At 35.9% G+C, this 16,783-nt stretch overlaps 3 non-coding genes and 2 pseudogenes across 3 annotated transcripts; 4 read left to right on the top strand and 1 right to left on the bottom strand.

Annotated features, from left to right (window-relative positions):
* LOC122043581 overlaps positions 1–12,054 on the bottom strand; it is a 74,971-nt pseudogene extending 62,917 nt beyond the window's left edge.
* LOC122044829 lies at positions 5,179–5,376 on the top strand. Its single transcript, XR_006129827.1, has one exon. It is a non-coding gene; the product is annotated as a U2 spliceosomal RNA (small nuclear RNA).
* LOC122044822 lies at positions 8,130–8,325 on the top strand. Its single transcript, XR_006129820.1, has one exon. It is a non-coding gene; the product is annotated as a U2 spliceosomal RNA (small nuclear RNA).
* Positions 12,055–13,182: 1,128 nt separating the features above from the next.
* TRNAA-AGC lies at positions 13,183–13,255 on the top strand. Its single transcript has one exon. It is a non-coding gene; the product is annotated as a tRNA-Ala (tRNA).
* A 2,525-nt stretch (positions 13,256–15,780) lies between these two features.
* On the top strand, positions 15,781–15,910 carry LOC122044491 (annotated as a pseudogene).
* The last annotated feature ends 873 nt before the right edge of the window (positions 15,911–16,783 follow it).

Below are 16,783 nucleotides of genomic sequence, written 5' to 3' on the forward strand. Positions count from 1 at the left end.
GGAAATAAGTAGATTGATGAGTTATTAAGAATATTATCAAAATCATTTTAAGGATATACTCTGGAAACGGGAGTGAATATAGTACCTTCTAAAGTCAAAACTCTCTACTCATATAGAATTGCTGAATAGGCGTAAGCCTATTTTGAAGCATATTCGGATTCGGGTAGTCCAGCACATATGCAGAAGAGAGACAATGATAAGTTGGATAGGAATTCACTTGTTTGTGGGTTATCCTAGTGAAATGAAAGTAGGTTTATAGTCTTAAAAATCAGAAGGTCATTGTTAGCATCAATGACCGATTTTTAGAAAAGGACTATGTAATAAACCATGTGCCCATAAGAAAATTTGTTCTTAAGGAAATAATAAAAGGCATGTCTAATCTAGTACCAACTGTACAAGATGAGATACCACAAGGAAACTACAACACGTATCACAAATGATACACAATTGCAGAAAGTGCCTTGTCGTAGTGGGAGGGTTGTTAGGCAACCTAAAAAGATTCATGTTTTGGGAGAGTTTTTGGACTCGATCCCTGGAGGACATGAACCTGATCTCCGGACATATGACGAAACACTCCAAGATAAAGATGTAGCATCTTGGCAAAGAGTAATGAATAAAAGAATTAGAATATATGTATTCTAATAAAATCTGGAAGCTTGTAGAACCACCAAATGGTGTAAAAGCCTTTGGGTGTAAAAAGGTCTATATTAGGAAAAGAGGGATAGACAGGAAGGTAGAAACTTTCAAAGCAATGCTTGATGAAAAAGGAAACTTTTTCACTGGTAGCCATGCTTAAGTCTATCCAGATTCTTTTATCTATTTGGCAAGTGGATGTCAAGACAGTATTTCTTAATGAAAGTCTTGAAGAAAGCATCCATATAAAGCAACCAGAAGGGTTCATTGCAAAGGGCTAAGAGCATCTTGTGTGCAAGCTCAATCAGTCTATGGACTGATACAAAGCTTCAAGGTCTTGGAACATCCGGTTTATCAAAGTAATCCAGATCTATGGATTTAGTAACCGGATAAGTCTTGTTTATATAAAAGATGTGATGGAAACGTGATGGTATTTCTTGTACTATACTTAGATAACATTTTTGGTAGTTGGAAACAATATCAAAATGTTGTCAGAAGTAAGGGTATGGTTGTCCAAACAATTCGATATAAAGGACTTGGGAGAATGTATATATTCTTGAGATCAAAGTAATAAGGGATCGCAAGAAAAGAATATCTCAAGCTTCATACATCGGAAAAATCCTTACTCGTTTTGAGCATACAAAACTCCAAGAAAGGTTTCTTACCTTTTCAAGATGGAGTAACTTTATCTAAAGATATGTCTCTGTAGACATCAAAGGAGATAAAGGAAATAAAGGTAGTTCTTTATGCTACGGCTGTTGGAAGCCTAATGTATGCTATGCACGAGATCAGAAATCTGTTTTGCCAAGGGCATAGTTAGCAGATATCAAAGTAACCCTGGACAAGGACAGTGGACTGTAGTAAAGCATATATTGTAGTACCTTAGAGGCACTAGAGATTATATGCTAGCTTACAAGGTAGTTAATTTAGTCCTTGTGGGTTGCACGGATTTTGACTTCCAATCGGATAGGGACAATAATAAGTCAACCTCGGGGTTTTGTGTTTACTTTAGGAGGTAAAGTCATAACTATGGAAGAGTGATAAGCATAGGTGTTTTTCTGGACTTCACCATAAAAGCTTAGTATATGGCAAGCCTCTGAGGTAGCCATAAAAGCTGAATGACTCAATAACCTCAAGATAGACTTAGATATGATTTCTGATTTGTCCAAAGATTATTACAATTTATTGTAATAATGTTGGTGCAGTAGCAAACTCGAAGAAACCATAAGTCTATAAGGCAAGTAAACACAATAGAGCGCAAGTACCACCCAATACGAGAAATCGTATAAACGAGGAGAAGTTGTTGCCGCCTAGATTGTATCAGGTGATGACCTATAGATCCTTTCACTAAGGTTCTTAAGGCAAGAGCTTTTGATGGGCATGTTGAAGGGATGGAAATCAGATGTATGGCAGCAGATATGGCAGCTTAGTCTTTTAGTATAAGTGGGAGATTGTTAGAGTGTATACTAAAAGCCTAGCTTTTGGTATAAACATGTATCTAGAAATAAGAATCATATTGGTCAAATGTCTATATTTATGATAAATGTAGTTGCTCAATTAATTTATATTGTAGATAACATGGTGTGTGGTGTCACACACAGAAGATCATGTTATCAGTACCTTATAAATTATAAACAGTAGCTCACGACCATGATGGAAAGGAACAAACCATTGGAAGGTCGTAGTGTAATTAGGTGTTAGTTTATCTTAACTATATAATTACATTAGTACACTAAGAGTGTATTGAGTAGGACCATTATAGGTCATTTCTTTTATACTGACTTTATAAAGGAACAAAGACCTCAGTTATTATGGAGATATGTGCGCTTAATCCTAATATAATAACAAGCACATATATTTGATATTTATTTCTTTAATTTATCAATGGGTGAGATTTAGTTCGATGAATCAATAAGCCCGATAAGTTGAGAAATGATATCACTTATAGTGTGTGTTGTTGATTATAGAAGGAAACTGTGTCCTAGTAATCTAGGTTGAGAATGTCCCCAAGAGGAGCTCATAAGGATTGCCATGTTAAACCCTGCAGGTGGACTTAATCCGACATGACGATGAAGTTGAGTGGTACTACTCTTGGAGCTAGATATTAATTAAGTGAGTTGTCAGTAACTTACTTAATTAGTGGACATTTGTTATCTTAAACACAAGGAGACTAACACACTCATAATAAGAAGGAGCCCAAAATGTAATTTGGGATTGGTGCGGTAGTTCAATAATAGTTCTTTAGTGGAATGAATTATTATTGATAAAATTAAGTTGTGTGTTTGGGGCGAACACGGGATGCTTAATTTTATTACAATAAAATTTCCTTAATTTCCTTGACATGATTTAATTGAGAAAAATAAAATAAAATTTTCAATTAAAACAATATTGGCCGGCCACATCAAAAGAAATAAATTAGACAAGTTTTAATCAACAAATTAAAACTTCCTAATTTGTTTCCGGAAATTTTAAAAATAAAATTTCTCTTCAAAAATCTCTTCATGGTTGATAAAAATAAATTTCTATAATTTTAATTTAACAACATGTGAATAGTTTTTAAAGAGAAAATAAAATATCTCACCAATCTACAAATAAGGAAATAGATCTAATCTCTTTCTTTAATCTTTTGTAGATCTTTTACAAGAGAGATATTTTAATTTTAATTCTCTTTAATAAATTATATCTTCCACATAATAAAAATTAAAATTAAAATCCTTTTTAATTTAATATGGCCGGCCCCTCTAGCTTGGGTTCAAGCTAGGGCCGGCCACACCAATTTATGCTTAGGCCGGCCCTAGCTTGGTTCCCAAGCTAGCTTGGCCGGCCCCTATTAGGTGGGTATAGAAAGTGGGTATAGGTGGGTATAGAACTCTATAAATAAGAGGCTACGATAGGGACCGAGAGGAGGAATTGGTTTTGGTCTCCCGATAAAATTAAGCATCCCGTGTTCGCCCCGAACACACAACTTAATTTTATCAATAATAATTCATTCCACTAGAGAACTATTATTGAACTACCGCACCAATCCCAAATTACATTTTTGGGCTCCTTCTTATTATGAGTGTGTTAGTCTCCCTGTGTTTAAGATATCGAATGTCCACTAATTAAGTGAGTTACTGACAACTCATTTAATTAATATCTTAGTCCAAGAGTAGTACCACTCAACCTTATCATCATGTCGGACTAAGTCCACTTGCAGGGTTTAACATGACAATCCTTATGAGCTCCTCTTGAGGACATTATCAACCTAGTATCTCTAGGACACAGTTTCCTTCTATAATCAACAACACACACTATAAGTGATACCATTTCCCAACTTATCGGGTTTATTGATTCATCGAACTAAATCTCACCCATTGATAAATTAAAGAAATAAATATCAAATATATATGCTTGTTATTATATTAGGATTAAGAGCACACACTTCCATAATAACCGAGATCTTTGTTTCTTTATAAAGTCAGTATAAAAGAAACGACCTCAAATGGTCCTACTCATTATACTCTAAGTGTACTAGTGTAATTATACAGTCAAGATAAACTGACGCCTAATTACACTACGACCTTCTAATGATTTGTTCCTTTCCATTTTGGTCGTGAGCTACTGTTTATAATTTATAAGGTACTGATAACATCATCTTCTGCATGTGGCACCACATACTATGTTATCTACAGTATAAATTAATTGAACAACTACAACTAAATGTAGACAATTTTACCAAATGTGATTCTTTATTCATAATGAATGTTTACAAAGCTTAGGCTTTCAGTATACACTCCAACACCCGATCTCCCACAGATCTACAATCGACGACGATTGGACTTGCTGTTGGAAGAGCAATCATAGGATTGGAAAGCTCTCCACAATTCCACGAACTAAATCTCACCGTCTCAGATATTCTTCTCACTCTCTCGTTGTCTCTTTCTCTACACTGTGAATCATCCCCCATGATCCTTGGACGCTCCCCTTAGAAAGGAAAATAACTCAAGGATATAATGGACTTTTCCATTAAGAGTAGTGGGGAATGTGGGCATGCTCCTACGTTCCCATTTCCTATAGGATCGACATTTGAAGCCGACTCGTGACGAGCTGAGCGAATCAGGGGATCAAACCTACAGACACCTTAGGCAAAGAATTTGATCAGCTTACGAGGGAGCAAGGCGGAGAGAAGTTGACCGACGGAGGAGATGCCCTGCTTGTCGACGCAGCTGCAGCGGCGAAGCAACAAACCTTAACTGCCTCCAGAACAAAATCGCAAGCAACAGGACTCTCCTTTCTTTTCTGCGGCCAAGGAGAAGGAGACGTGAGAAAGATCACGGTTTGCAGTGTACCCTCGCCTCTTCTTAAAAAAAAACTCTAATGGCCATTTATACCTGGTGGAGTTGTACTCTCGCCTCTATTTACAAAAAAAATTAACTGTAATGACCTTTTATACTAGATGGAGTTTAGAGTTTAGGGTTTAGAATTTAGTCCCATATCGTTTGTTTTTGATTGACGAAGTGGAACTAGTGCTATAAAAGAAGAGGCTATGGCACTTTCTCATTCATACCTTTCTCGGCCTTTTGACTAAGATCAAGTGTAGTATCTGTTCTTATCAGTTTAATATCTGATACGTGGGCCATTGGTTCACTATGATATTAAATTAATTTTTGTTTTGGGGAGGGATCATTACAGTAGCTTACTATTGGATCCTTCGCGTGCCATTCCTGTGTTGCACTATTGTAGGGGTTCGATGCACTCGCCCAAGATAAATTAAATTTTTATAGTAAGTTAAGTTTATTTTTAAATTATTAATTATAGTCCATGAAATTAAATCTTAAAGTTTTATATATTTAAAAATAAATACAAAACACATAAAAATAATTTAATTTTTTTATTGATTAAATTATTATTTTTCATTTAATGAATAAGAAATATTAAAATTAGAATTGAATAAATTGATGTTTTCTTAGATGAAATTTTGAAATAATTTAATTAAAATTTTATTAGGTTATTCAATTTAATCGAAATAACTTAATTAGTGTGGTTTTTTTTTAATTTGGTAAGAAAAAATGATTTTACTCCGCCCAAGAAAGAAAAATCACGTACCAAACAACTTTCTAAAAGGGAGGACATTTAATTAATCTGTAGGGAATAAAACAGGTAAAACACCTGTATCATCCGAATACCAATTTGGCTACATCGTGGGGAAGAGTTTAATTCAAGTTAGGCTTGAGGTTGGTTTGTTTAAATGTTATCAAGTTCTCAATTGAATTAGTATCAAGAATTCAACTTTCGTTGACTAATCCTGGGATGGTCAATCCAACCATAAACATTTTCCACCGGTTCATCAATCCAGTGTTCTTAGATCAATCGTCCATTAGAGAAAATTCATCCGTTAATTCACCGAGATTTAAACTCGATCCTTAAATATTTGGGAAACTAAAAAGGTGCCCTACCGTTGTACTATCACACAATAACAAACTTATTTATTGTTTGAAACTAATATAATTATTTATTAAATTTAATTATTTTATTTTATTTTATTTATTTAACATGTTTATAAAAAAGTTATTGATGATCATTATTCACCAATATACTTGTTCAAATTTATTCATAAGTTTTTGAAGCATGTTCAATTAATTAAAATTGTGTTGAATTGAACGAACATAAATAATTCCATATTAAATTGAGCACCAAACTTATTTTTGAACCATTGGCTTGGGATATGCAACGAGGGCAGAATGATAGGGCACGCTTGGGATGTGTACCGAGAGCACAATGTTGTTACCATCTCGATGATCTTGAACTAACTCCAGACCAATGCTTTGGATAAATAGGCTCGTTCAGTCAGACTGATAAATAGATCACTGAAAGAAAAGGCCAAATGAAGGACCATGGGAAAACCCTAACCCTACGGTCTACGGAGGGCCCGAACTATAGGAGAATAACTCGAGGGGTGATTAGATTGCGGGTTAGATTAATTAACATGTTAAGGCGCTTTCATACCAGGAAGCAACAGAGTTGGGAAAGTAGGCAACAAAGTTCTTTAATATATTTTGCAATGGGAGAAGGAAGCACAAAGGCCAAAGTAAGATTGACTTTCCACATCTCATCCCTCCAGGCTATTGCAAGTAGATATAAAAGAAACAAAACGAGTTCAATAGGATGAACCCAGCATATCAAATGAGAACCACCAAAACCTCAAGAGTAAGATGCATGAATTGAGACTTCCTCCTCAAAATATTTGACAGTACGATTGATCATGCTTGAAAATTGAAAAGAGGGCATGCTGGCAATGGTGACTTGGTTATTGATTTGAATAAGACTTTTTACTATGATAAAAAGTTTTCCTTTGATCTCGCACACACTAAAACATGCAAAAAAAAAAATGTTAGTGCCCAGAAACCAGAGGAAGTCTTTGGCGATAGCCCTCCGATGCTAACGACGCAAAGCCTCTACGAGTGGTGGCCATGAGCACAGCCACCGGCCAAATCAGAGGCAAACTCCGTGGGTGTCCCTCAAGGCCTATGACGTCGACAATTGGGGAAGTTCGCAACATGGACGCTATCTTTCCATGTGTTGGCAACAGGAAACAAAATTGATCGGAGCGGCAACAAACAAGAGCAAAAGGAAGGGGTAGCAATTTTAAATAGGAGATTTGTCATGCATTTATATCTAACTATGTGCTCTGATACCATTGTTGATACTCTAAATGCATGAATCAAAACGAATTAAAATGGTAAACACTTACAACGATCTCCCATAGATCTACAATCGGCGACGATTGGACTAGCTGTCGGAAGAGCAATCATAGGATTGGAAAGCTCTCCATAATTCCACGAACCAAATCCTACCGTCTCAAGTGTTCTCCTCACTCTCTTGTTGTCTCTTTCTCTACACCGTGAATCATTCCCCATGATCCTTGGATGCACTCCTTATTAAGGAAAATAACCCAAGGATATAATGGACTTTTCCATTAAGAGTAGTGGGGAACGTGGACATGTTCCAACGTTCCCATTTCCTATAGGATCGACATCTGAAACTGACTAGTGACGAGCCGAGCGAATCGGGGGATCAAACCCACAAACAGCTTCGTCGAAGAATTTGATCAGTTGATGAGGGAACGAGGCGGAGAGAGGGTGATCGACGGAGGTGACGTCCTGCTTGTCGACGCAGCTGCAGCGACGAAGCAACAAACCTTAACTGCCTCCAGAACAAAATCGCAAGCAACAGGACTCTCCTTTCTTTTCTGCGGCCAAGGAGAAGAAGACGTGAGAAAGATCACGATTTGTAGTGTACTCTCACCTCTTCTTAAAAAAAACTCTAATGGCCATTTAGACCAGGTGGAGTTGTACTCTCACCTCTATCTACAAACAAAAAAAAAACTGTAATGACCTTTTATACTAGATGGAGTTTAGAGTTTAGGGTTTAGAATTTAGTTCCATATCGTTTGTTTTTGATTAACGGAGTAGAACTAGTGCTATAAAAGAAGAGGCTATGACACTTTCTCATTCATACCTTTCTCGGCCTTTTGCTAAGATCAAGTGTAGTATCTGTTCTTATCAGTTTAATATCTGATACGTGGACCATTGGTTCACTATGATATTAAATTAATTTTTCTTTTGGGAAAGATCATTACAGTAGCTTGCTATTGGATCCTTCACGTGTCATCCCTGTGTTGCACTATTGTAGGGGTTCTGTGCACCCAAGACCAGGTTAAATGAAATTTTTATATTAAATTAAGTTTATTTTTAAATTATTAATTACAATCCATGAAAATAAATCTTAAAATTTTTTATATTTAAAAATAAATACAAAACACATAAAAATAATTGAATTTAATGAATAAGAAATTTTAAAATTAGAATTGAATAAATTGATGTTTTCTTAGATGAAATTTTGAAATAATTTAATTAAAATTTTAAATTTGATTAGGTTATTCAATTTAATCGAAATAACTTAATTAGTGTTTTTTTTTAATTTGGTAAGAAAAAATGATTTTACTCCGCCCAAGAAAAGATAAATCACTTACCAAACAACTTTCTAATAGGGAGGACATTTAATCCTTAGGGAATAAAACACATAAAACACCTGTATCACCTGAATACCAATTAATTCAGCTTGAAGCAAAGATTTTATAAAAAAAAATTAATTCGAACCTAACCTCAATCTGAATACAATTCGAAATCTTTAAATATGAATCTAAATAATTCGACCAACTTGAATAACTTAATTAAAAATAATTTTTTGCTTGTTATTTTTATTATATTTTTTTATTTTTATCTCAATAATTTATCATTTTTATACTAGATTTAATATTGATATTCATAATTTTAAAAATAAAATTTGATTTAATTTTAAAAAGATTTATTAAATCCTAAATTTAGGCCAATCCTAGTCAATCTAGACTCCGATCCATTCCTAGTACAACTTAAAAACCCTCCGATTTGAATATGAAAATTTCTAATTCTAGTTGGATATTTTTCGGGTTGACTTGGATTTACGGATCAGGTTTATGTTTGGCATCCCTAATTATAAATTATTAAGAAAATTTAATGTAATTTTGTTCCTACTTCTACTATATACCCACACAACTTAGCTACCAGCCCAATGTGTATGCTATTATAAAATTTATATAAACACAAAATATATATCATGCCAGGCCAAACAAAATCTATATATATTTAGATATTATTACATTTTTAATTTGAAATTGATTGATTAAAATTTTTATATTTTAAAGTTTATTTATTTGATTAATGAGTTTAATATTACAGTTTTTTTTTAAAAAAATTATTTACAAATTTAATAACAAGTTTGTTAATAAATATAGTTTACAAGTTTTGTTTGTGAATATAATTTTTGAATAATTTAAAATCTTTGTTTTTAAGAAATTTATTTATTTTTTTAATGAATTAATCAAGCTTATTTATTTAATTCATATCGAATAAATATAAATAAATGATTATCGAGTTAAACACTAAATTTTCTCATAAATGTTTAATTTATTTTTGTTATCGAATATATAGATAGTGGAAATTGTATTTGAATTTTAAAAAAGATAAAATTATGATGTTATTTCTAGATCTCATTTGATCAGTTAAACTTATGAGTCTGAGAAATTTCTAGCATTTTGATTTTTTTTTCTTATTGTAATAGAAAAAAAAATATTGTTATCCCTCATAATTTATCGATTTTTTTAGAATGCAACTTTATGGTTTTTAAATCATTCATTTACCTTTACAATAGTTTTAATTTATTGAGTGCAAGTTTTTTTTTACAATTAACTTAAGCCATATACATTTAGAATTTCCATTATTTTTTAATGTTACAAAATTATATTTGCAATTCGTATACATGTCATAAAACCAAAAAGCTAATAATCTCTTAGAATTTAACTACCATGTTAGAGATAGAGATGCTCTTTGTATATATTACAAGAAGTTAACAAGTTAATGACGAGTTCCTCTAACAAATAGATCTTTGCCATTAGATGATCTCGATAGGTTGAGTACAAGCAATGAGTCCATTTTTGCCCGCCATATCAAAGGTTGAACTAATTCTAGCATGCCTTATCGTGTCGTGAATTGGTTCGCTCAAATCATGCATGTTTTTATGGTATTGATACTGACAAATCTAAGATTTGCACCCTAAAAGTAAGTTAATTTGATAGGAATATTATAGCGAGGATTTGAGTTATGAAGTCTGATTTAATGATTTTTGATGAATGTATATATTTGCAATGCTGAAGAATACTTTTGAGTCGCGAGATTTATCCCATCGCCATTAGTGTTCAATCAACCTATTCATGGAGCCTCCGAGGCTATGGTGCAGCGGCAGGGCATCTAGGTTATCACCCAGGCACCCACGGTTCGAGCCTCAGCTATGACGAATTTGTAGGAATTTTTCCTCTAAATGGGGCACGCAACTAAAAGATGTTGGGCTTCTAGGCTGCCCGCTGCGAGCCCTTCCCAATTTACCTTGGTGTCCGGTGGAAAACTTTTGTGGGACCGGGTCGGTCATCCCATGCTCGACGTTACTCAGCCTGGTTAATTATTTTTAAGACTAGCTTAACATAACAAGACAACATTGGGAAGATGTAGAACCAATATCATCACATCTAAAACCCTTATTGTCTCAATCATTTTGATTTTACAACACACATTACAAGAACTAAAACAAAAACATTTTAGATACAAGTCAATCACTAGAAATCTTCTCTAACCATATGAAAATGATAAGAAATCCACATGCGAACTCAATTTGTTAGATGTTTAAAGCAGTTCCATTCCCACGCATTTATTGTTCGACCATATATCTGAATATTTGCCAAATCTTGAATCTATCGATCAATTCCCTCATTGTCCATGGTATAAACAGGGATTTGACAGTTGTTATTGTTATTCTTTGGGCCATTTATTAGACATCGATCATCTTCATCTTCCTTGTAAGTTTTCACATATGTTTTGGCACTTGCCAAAATCAATCTTTCTACCATAAAAAGCTGATAGTTGTTCTCGACCACCGAGTCGAATATGTTTGTAAAGTTCGATGAGCATGCCAATTTGTACCTGTTACAAAGTTTGCACTCACATACAAAAACCAACATATATCCAATGCAGAAGTGCACGAATAGATGAAGCAACAAAAAAAACAAAAAGTAGTCCGGTGCATAAAGCTCCCGTTATGTGGGGTCTCGAGGAAGGATCCATTGTATGCAGCTTTATCCTGCTTTTTTGCAAGAGGTTGTTTCCAGGATTCAAACCCATGACCTTTTGGTCACAAAGCAACAACTTTACCGTTGCAAGAGGCTGCACGAATAGATGAAGCAAAGAAGTTTATTTATTTCGATAGACAAAGCATAAATTCCAGAAATTATAAATTTAAAGAACAGAGAGATTCTTATGAATGACAGAAACAACACTTTGAAAATAGATTAAGAGATTGATAGACACATGGAAGTAGGAGGGTTGTAATCAAAGTTCATCCTTGTCATATTTTATGAATCTACTAAATCTTATTGCATTCTATAATAATAACAAGAATGAAAAGTTATCCATATGCGTTGAAGAAATTCTCCAGTGGTATCTCAATATGCATCATTTGTCTGCCACAAGAACAAATTCATCAAATGTTCTCATGTCACACGTTTGCAAGACTTTTGTGGCAAGTAGAGCAATGAAACTAAGAAAGAGTCACACGAGTCCAACACCAATTATTCATTTGAATGTCATAGAAACATCAGAGCTCATGAAAAAAGTGAATTTCTCTGGAAGGGTTTGTGTCATAGAAACATCACAACCCTAACAAAAAGTGAATTTCTCTTGAAAGATATTTTACTTGTATTATGAGATAGTTATTAGCTATTTTGCAAGTCAAATAACAAATTTGGAGAACCAATACCTTATCTGCTACATTCCTTAGTCTTTTGGCAGCCATCGTAGGAAGAAAATCATGTGGTAGCAAAACAGAGCTGTGATTGGTTCGATCCTTGCACTCCATAGACCTGGATGTTCATCATGGTCAAGACTAGAGCTTGAAGATTCAAAGATCACCTAGCAATGTATCAGACCATTTAACCATTGACGACATCGTGGGAAATAAAGAAAATTTCATGTGTGGATTACTTCATTATACTCAAGAGGTTGAATGCCTTGATTTGTTTCAATGAATTTGATTGAGATGAAAATCTTTAATCAACATCAAACATTTTAAATTCACATAATCACAAAAAACAATGCCCTATACATGGAACAACAAGGCACCAAATTCAACGAGTTTGCTAAACATGAGTTGAGATTCAATCATGAAGTAAATTAGTTTCTATTGACTTCAAATAATGTAACAGGAGTTGAGTAATTGTACATTCCATCTGTATTTGGATTTCCGCTTTGGTGCAGGATCCCCTTCTTGTTATGTGTCGGATTGATGCACATTCTAGAAGGCATCACAAATACTCTGCAAATTTTTTAAACAAGCATAATGTCAGTACAAAACAACTATTAATTAATTCCTCCATCTAGAATTCTTCCTACAAATTTTTTATACGCAAGGAGTGAACTTTAACGGCCAAATCAAATGCTCAAAGGCAAATCTTCATAATCCCAGAAACTTGGAGTGTTCTTAATTCCAATTCAATGAATCAAAGAAGATCATCCACAATAGTGATGGAATATTAAAGCAAGGTAGTAAACCAGAAGAGAACTTGATGGGACCTTCCGAGGAAGAGGGCTTCTTGGAGGGTGCATCGGAGGCTGGACTCTTGGTGTCGCAGTGCTTTCCGCGGCAATCAATGCGGTCGCCCCAATACAAGTACTTGCTCTCCACCACCGCCTTGGCGGCTTCCCTCGACGACGCGGAGGAAGCAGGGATCGCAGAGGAGAAGGCAACCCAGAGGAGCGCGAGGGCAGCGGCAGAGATGAGGAAGAGTTATACGACGAGGTGCCGTTGGAACCGAAGAATCGCCATAACGGTGAGAGTCCGAGGTGTCGTTCACTAAATTCATCAATCTACGAGACGAACTAATTTTGTAATGATATTTGAGAATATACATTAAAACCTATTAATGGGGATGTAGCTCAGATGGTAGAGCGCTCGCTTAGCATGCGAGAGGTACGGGGATTGATACCCCGCATCTCCATAATATATTTTATTAGTTTATGTTTTTTATTTTGTATGTGAAAGTAATAAAACTCTTTATGTATAATTTTATTATTCTAGGTACTCATTTATGAGAAATTCATGAACACACAATAGTGTTAAGTTTTTTTTAGAGTTTAGGATAAAAAAGTGAACATTTTTTTTAACAGGTTTTCGTTGATGATCTTGGATTGATAACCAAGGTTATCAAGAATAACTTTCAAAAAAACACACCCTAAATGATCATGATTTGCGTATACATGGGTGTGCATGATAACAAAACACTATAAATATAGTTTTGATATTCTGCATACCTTACTCTGCACATCTCTTGAGTATCCAATTTGTTTTTAAAATTTAATTTTTTGTTATGCTTAATACTATAATCCAAATCCTACACTCAAAAGACAAACTCTTATTGACATAAGTGGAGCTAAAAAAATTCGTATTTCGCTGATTCTATGTGCTTCCCACGAATGTCGCCTAGGCTAGCATCCGTGTGTGTATAGTATGTTATGCGATCGTCCGTGCCTGATTGGTAGAGGCACCTGGAATTGATCAAGGCGTCTCAATTTTTTTATATTTTAAAATTAAAAAAATCCATAAATCGGAGCTAAAAAAAATATCCTATATATATATATATTATACCCGTGAGTATCTAATTTTGTTTAATTTGACCATTATAATTTAACATATATAGACACTAAAGGTAAAATCTAATTATTTTAAACTCGGAGCTTAAAAAAATAAAATAAAATAACACATGTATTTCAATTGGGGTGTCTGGATCAATTCTATGCGCTCGACAACACAGTTGTGGACTGTTCCACTACAAAAAAAAACAGCATTACCGACGGAATATTCCGTCGTAGTTCTGTCGGTAGAGGCATTTATCGACGGAAAATAAAGTGTCGGTGTAAAATTCGTCGCAAAATTATACTCCGACGGAATTACTGTTCCGTCGGTACATTTACCAATGGAATAACTAGTTCCATCGGTAAATATATACCGACGAAAAAGTTATTCTGTCGACAATTTTCGCTATCCTAATCTATGAGCCCGACAATAGAGTTGTGGACTGTTCCACTGCGAACAATATATATATATAGGTGCCCATCTTGTATTAGATTTATTTTTTAAAATTTATTTCTTTTAGCTCCTGAGTTAAGCCGATTAGATTTAAACTTTAGGGTTTAGGAGTTGGATTATAGTGTTCAAGCTAAAAAAATTAAAATTAAAAAATTTTAAGTACCCATGGGGTATATAATATATGTATTTTGGGTGTTTAGGGTTTACAATTTAAAGGAATAAATTTAAAAAAAATTGAGATGCTTGGATCAATTCTAGGCGCGTGAATTGTTCTGTAGCGAATGATCCTTGTAAATTTCTCATGAAGGAGATCAATGATCATAAGCAAAGGAAACCGGAAATCTCCATGTTTCAGGAGATACATTCTCTTGTGAAACATAGAACAAACACACTATTGTAAAACAACAAATTACTACAATCAAAGTTAACTGCGAAATTGAATCATTACCCGTTCAGCAAGCACGCAAGCTTTGCCAGGAGTCCCAACACCAACTGCAATTAGTTTAACTCCTGCTGCATGAAATTTGGATGAGTTTGCAGGTATCAAAAGAGAAGAGCTAAACTCACCAACAAAAACATCCAAAATGCCTCATGAGTGTAACCACTGAAACACACTGATCTACGCAAAAGTAGTTGATCATGTATCAATCAATCTGCTAGGACAATGAAACGGAACAGCTAACAATTGCCTAATCGAACAAACTAAGAGCAGGTGGTAATCAGATCTAGAGAAGAAAGATTTAGAAAATTAGTAGTTAGTATGAACGGGAGAAGGGAAAAAAGGAAGCAATTTGATATTTCATTTTGGTACCAGAGATCGCTGAGGAACAGGGCTCTCCAGTGCCCCCCCCGCGAATACACGGATACCATCAAGGGCATCCCAGGTTGCGATCTCATTGACGCCGCTAGTAGCGACTGCGACAGAGGAACCATGCGACGCAGCTTGAAGGATCGGCATCTGAAGCCGACTAGTGACGAGCCGAGTGAATCAGGGGATCAAACCCACAGATGGCTTTGGCGGAGAATTCGATCAGCTTACGAGGGAGCGAGGCAGAGAGAGGGTGAGCGACGGAGGAGAGGTCCTGCTCGCCGACGCAGCTGCAGTGGCGAAGCAACAAACCTTAACAACCTCCAGAACAAAATCTCAAGCAACAAGACTCTCCTTTCTTTTCCGCGGTCAAGGAGAAGGAGACGTGAGAAAGATCACAGTTTGCAATGTACTCTCGCCTCTTCTTAAAAAAAAAACTCTAATGGCCATTTAGACCAGGTGGAGTTGTACTCTCGCCTCTTCTTACAAACAAAAAAAAATTGTAATGACCTTTTATACTAGATGGAGTTTAGAGTTTAGAGTTTAGAATTTAGTCCCATATCGTTTGTTTTTGATTGACGGAGTGGAACTAGTGCTATAAAAGAAGAGGCTATGGCTCTAATTTATTCATATCTTTCTCAGCCTTTTGGCTAAGATCAAGTGTTGTATTTGTTCTTATCAGTTTAATATCTAATACGTGGACCATTGGTTCACTATGATATTAAATTAATTTTTGTTTTTGGGGAGAGTTCATCTACTAGATCTGTAAAATACCGGAAAATCGGCGAATATTAATAAGGGAATTTTTCGGAGCTCGTACGGACAAGTTAACGGGGATAAAATGGGACCGGGGAAAAGCCTGTTTAAGCGACACATTTAAGCGAGGAAATGTTTATTTTATATTTCCTTTTTCTTTTTCCTTTATTTTTCCTTTTCCTCTCCGTTTCTTTTCCTCTCCCCGCGCGTGTCGTGCCCTAAACCTTCGACGTCGTCTTCTCCTCCTAACCGGCGCCGACGGCTTGCCCTAACCGCCACCAAGCGGTGGTTCATTCTCCTCTCCCACGCGTGCATAAGCCTCGGACCAAGGGAGAAGCCGACGCCTTCTCCTCTCTGTGCTTGTGCCCGCGCAACACCGCCGGGAGCCACCCCTTCTATAGCCGTCACCTGTGCCCTAGCGCCGGCAGCCGACCTTTCCTTCTCCTCTTCTTCAAGCGCCGGCCACCAGGTCCACCGGGCTCTAGCAGCGTCGCCGTCACTCCGACCCGACGCCGAGCCTAAGCACCGACACCCTCTCCGACAGCCACCTCTCGCCACCACCGAACCTCCTCCTCTGTCGTGCCCTAGGTTTGAGCTCACAGCCGGCCTTGCCTCCTTTTTCTCGGAGACGCCCTATTCACGGCAGAAGCAAGCCCTAGATGAGCCCTACTGATCTTCGGTTGCCAGCCATTGGAATTTTTCCTAGCCGGCCAAACATTTTTGCCCTAGACCTCACCACCGGATCCTCCTTCTTCGCCACCAGCCGCCGGCAGTGAGGAGAACAGGGAGTAGCGAGTTAGGTAAGGCAAAAAGGGGTATTTGGATTTTTGATTTGGATCCTGTGCTGAATTTGTTGGTTGAAAACTATGGTACTTG

This window comes from Zingiber officinale, chromosome 2A, assembly GCF_018446385.1.
Source record: "Zingiber officinale cultivar Zhangliang chromosome 2A, Zo_v1.1, whole genome shotgun sequence".
Classification (NCBI taxonomy): domain Eukaryota; kingdom Viridiplantae; phylum Streptophyta; class Magnoliopsida; order Zingiberales; family Zingiberaceae; genus Zingiber; species Zingiber officinale.